Raw genomic sequence first — 4,907 nt, forward strand, 5'->3', positions numbered from 1 at the left:
ATCTGTAGGTTGCGCATACACCATGCCCGGTGTAAAGTGCCGTGGTCCCCCCCGGGGGGCTGCATCAAACCGTTCGCCACGCGAACTACCCAATGGAACGAACTCGATGCATTTAATAAGAAGAAGAGATGATAATGAAACACGGTCGATTTAAGAGTTGAAAACGTTGAAATGCCTATAAGCAAGTCTTAAGTTGGTGGTTTCGTTGTGCCCCAACAAATTGGTGCCTTACCCTACACCAAAGAGCCATTCAACATGGTTCAAGTGAGCGATAATCACGCTCTACGCTCAGTATGACAGCTGCAAGGCAATCACTCGCTAAGTTCAGAGCTAATACATGCAACACGCCGGCATTGTTTCCACCGACGCATGGATTCAAGACTGGTGCACTTATTAGTTAAACCGTTCGCCTCCGGGTGTTTCGAGTTCAAGTCTGGATGAGGATTGTTCTTGCTGGTAATAGCTTGAGCCCCTGAATAAGGGGCCGAAGCGTACATCTTGAGAGTAAATGTACAACATATTACCAAATCGGCACCGTGGGTTCTGGTGCAAGTGATGTAACCATGAAAGATGTTGAGCAGCCCAACATCGGTTTACACACGCATAAGGGGTTTATTGTTATCTGTAGGTTGCGCATACACCATACCCGGTGTAAAGTGCCGTGGTCCCCCAGGGGGCTGCATCAAAACGTTCGCCATGCGAACTACCCAATGGAACGAACTCGATGTATTGAAAGAGATGAACAATTAATAGCGAGAATAGGGGCCCGGAAGCAATTCCGCGGCCCTACGGTCGATTCAAGAGTTGAAACGTTGTACAATCGTGGATAGCACCTAGTGCTAATATGGTGAGAGATAATGTGTGAGGAAATTTAGTTTCCTAAAGTTTAGTTAGTGGTTTCCGTTGTGCCCTAACAAACTTAAAGTTGGTGGTGACCGTTACACCCCAACAAATTGGTGCCTTACCCAACACCAAAGAGCCATTCCATATGGTTCTAGAGAGAGAGAGTTGTGTGGAAATTTATTTCCCACTAAGCGAGTGTGTGTCTGTAGTGGAACGAATTCTGGTTGATCCTACCAGTAATATACGCTTGTCTCAAAGGTTAAGCCATGCATGTCTAAGTACAAACATAAATGAATGTGAAACCGCATAAGGCTCAGTATAACAGCTATAATTCACAAGATCATCCTACCACTAGTTACTTGGATAACTGTGGAAAATCCAGAGCTAATACATGCAACATGCCGGGACTGTTGCCCTCGCGGGTAGCTGAACTGGTGCACTTATTAGTTAAACCAATCGCCTCCGGGCGGCTTGAGTTGAAGTCTGGATAAGGACGCAGATCGTATGGTCGCTTGTCGACTGACGACAGATCTTTCAAATGTCTGCCCTATCAACTATTGATGGTAGTGTAGAGGACTACCATGGTTGCGACGGGTAACGGGGAATCAGGGTTCGATTCCGGAGAGGGAGCCTGAGAAATGGCTACCACATCCAAGGAAGGCAGCAGGCGCGTAAATTACCCAATCCCAGTACGGGGAGGTAGTGACGAGAAATAACAATATGGACCTCTCTAACGATGGTCCATAATTGGAATGAGTTGAGTATAAATCCTTCAACAAGGATCAAGTGGAGGGCAAGTCTGGTGCCAGCAGCCGCGGTAATTCCAGCTCCACTAGCGTATATTAAAGTTGTTGCGGTTAAAACGTTCGAAGTTGATTGCCCGTCCAGACACGTGACCGCCACGGGCGCCCGGTTACACGCCGGGGCCGTTCGTGCGCGCGCTCACGGCTGCGACTCACAATGGTGTACTTGGGCGTTACTCTGTGAACGAGTACCGTGCTACCGGTTAACTCCGGCACGGGCTCCTCATGGTGCTCAAGATACTCACATTTACCTTGAACAAATTAGAGTGCTCAAAGCAGGCTAAGACAAAGCGTCCGGCCCCCCCGTGGGGTTGGCGTTGGCCGAGAATAATCTTGCATGGAATAATGGAATATGACCTCGGTTTATACGATTTCGTTGGTTTGTCAGAAACCTAGAGGTAATGATTAACAGAAGTAGTTGGGGGCATTGGTATTACGGCGCGAGAGGTGAAATTCGTAGACCGTCGTAGGACCAACTGAAGCGAAAGCGTTTGCCATGGATGCTTTCTTTAATCAAGAACGAAAGTTAGAGGATCGAAGGCGATTAGATACCGCCCTAGTTCTAACCGTAAACGATGCCAATTAGCAATTGGGAGACGCTACCCCTATTCGGTGCTCTCAGTCGCTTCCGGGAAACCAAAATCGGGTTCCGGGGGAAGTATGGTTGCAAAGTTGAAACTTAAAGGAATTGACGGAAGGGCACCACAAGAAGTGGAGCTTGCGGCTTAATTTGACTCAACACGGGAAAATTTACCAGGTCCAAACTTATCGAGGTAAGACAGATTGATAGCTCTTTCTCAAATTTAAGGGTAGTGGTGCATGGCCGTTCTTAGTTCGTGGAATGATTTGTCTGGTTAATTCCGATAACGAACGTGACTCAAACATGCTAACTAGAACGCTGTCAGCAGTGCGCCTCCGGGCGCACCTGACGTTACAGCCGGGCGGCGCCTTCACGGGCGGTCGTCGGCTACGTTTGCCCTGCTTAGCGGGACAACTTGTGTTTAGCAAGCTGAGAATGAGCGATAACAGGTCCGTGATGCCCTTAGATGTTCTGGGCTGCACGCGTGCTACAATGTGGGTCGCAGCGTGTTCTCGCCAATAGGCGCCCCCATTCCGAGAGGAACGGGAAATCACTAAAATGCCCATCTAGTCGGGATTGGGGGACTGCAACGGTCCCCATGACCTGGAATTTCTAGTAAGCACTAGTCATTAGCTAGTGCTGATTACGTCCCTGCCCTTTGTACACACCGCCCGTCGCTACTACCGATGGATTATTTAGTGAGGTTTCTGGAGGCTTACCTTCCGCGGTTCCTTCGTGAGCTGCAGCTGGCATGGCTGAAGTTGACCGAACTTGATGATTTAGAGGAAGTAAAAGTCGTAACAAGGTTTCCGTAGGTGAACCTGCGGAAGGATCATTACTGATGATCGTCCGCGAGTGACCAACCATGGGCTGCCTTCGGTGTAGCTCGGTCGCTCGCTTGCTATGTGTCAGAATTTGTTGAAAGCCAACTCGTTCGTTGTACACTTTGATGGGTGACCATCACTGTGTCCCCGTGCCGAGCTAGATCTCCCCTAGCCGTAAGGCACTTGAACGCCCCTTCGACGACGAGTTGCATGTGTGTGGTATGTGTCAGAATCTGGTGAAGCTTTCTGCATGTGATGTGCCTTGTGTGGATCCGTGGCCATTGCATTGTGTCTGGTGTGTAGGTACCCAGACACTTAGAACGCTTGCGCGGAAAGCAAACTCGATCGTTGTACACTTTGATGGGCAACCATCACTGTGTCTCCGTGCCGTGCTAGATCTCCCCTAGCCGTAAGGCACTTTGAACGCCCCTTCGACGACGAGTTACAAGAGTGTGGTATGTGTCATAATCTGGTGAAGCTTTCTGCATGTGATGTGCCTTGTGTGGATCCGTGGCCATTGCATTGTGTCTGGTGTGTAGGTACCCAGACACTTAAGCAAACTCGATCGTTGTACACTGTGATGGGCGAGCATCACTGTGTCTCCGTGCCGTGTAAGAGCTCCCCTGGCCATCAGGCACTTGAAAGGTCCTTCGACGACGAGTTACAATAGTGGTGTGTTAGATACGTCAGGTGATGGTATCTACTGTTGTGCAATACGTATCCGGCCACGGCACGGAACGAACGGGAACTGTGGTGCAGACATACAAAGAGTTAAGCCTATTAGTCATTAACTCTAAGGACGGGGCCATGGGGCGGTACGCAAAGGATACGGATGAGCGAGTATGCAGGCCCAATACTCAATAGCTCGATCCGATCCAAGCACATGAGTTGACTGCGGCGCCAGGTTAACCAATGTGCTAGATTCTATTTGGCCAGTAGAATCTTGTGTCTTATGCGATTTGATACCAAGACACCAGAACGAAAGTTAGTTGAAGAGTTATTAAACTCTTATGAAGTATGGTTGTGCAATCACAACTTATGACTTTAACCTATAAAGTGGATATGGACTTGCAATTATAACATGGAATCTCTACACACCCCATGAGCTCGATCCAATCCACGCACACGAGTTGCCTGAGTAGCGACAGGTATACCGATGTGCAATACGTATCCGGCCACGGCACGGAACGAACGGGAACTGTGGTGCAGACATACAAAGAGTTAAGCCTACTAGTCATTAACTCTAAGGACGGGGCCATGGGGCGGTACGCAAAGGATACGGATGAGCGAGTATGCAGGCCCAATACTCAATAGCTCGATCCGATCCAAGCACATGAGTTGACTGCGGCGCCAGGTTAACCAATGTGCTAGATTCTATTTGGCCAGTAGAATCTTGTGTCTTACGCGATTTGATACCAAGACACCAGAACGAAAGTTAGTTGAAGAGTGATTAAACTCTTATGAAGAATGGTTGTGCAATCACAACTTATGACTTTAACCTATAAAGTGGATATGGACTATCAATTATAACATGGGGCACACACCATGTTCTCGATCCAATCCACGCACACGAGTTGCCTGAGTAGCGACAGGTATACCGATGTGCAATACGTATCCGGCCATAGGCACGGAACGAACAGGAACTGTGGTGCAGACATACAAGGGCCATGGGGCGGTACGCAAAGGATACGGATGAGCGAGTATGCAGGCCCAATACTCAATAGCTCGATCCGATCCAAGCACATGAGTTGACTGCGGCGCCAGGTTAACCGATGTGCTAAGAGAGTTGTTCCTGGGCCTTCAAAGTGACTTCAAAACTATCTTAGCGAATGGTGGCCATGGGCGTAGACATGAGCC

The sequence above is a fragment of the Anopheles funestus genome (genome assembly GCF_943734845.2).
Source record: "Anopheles funestus chromosome X unlocalized genomic scaffold, idAnoFuneDA-416_04 X_unloc_81, whole genome shotgun sequence".
In the NCBI taxonomy this organism is placed as follows: domain Eukaryota; kingdom Metazoa; phylum Arthropoda; class Insecta; order Diptera; family Culicidae; genus Anopheles; species Anopheles funestus.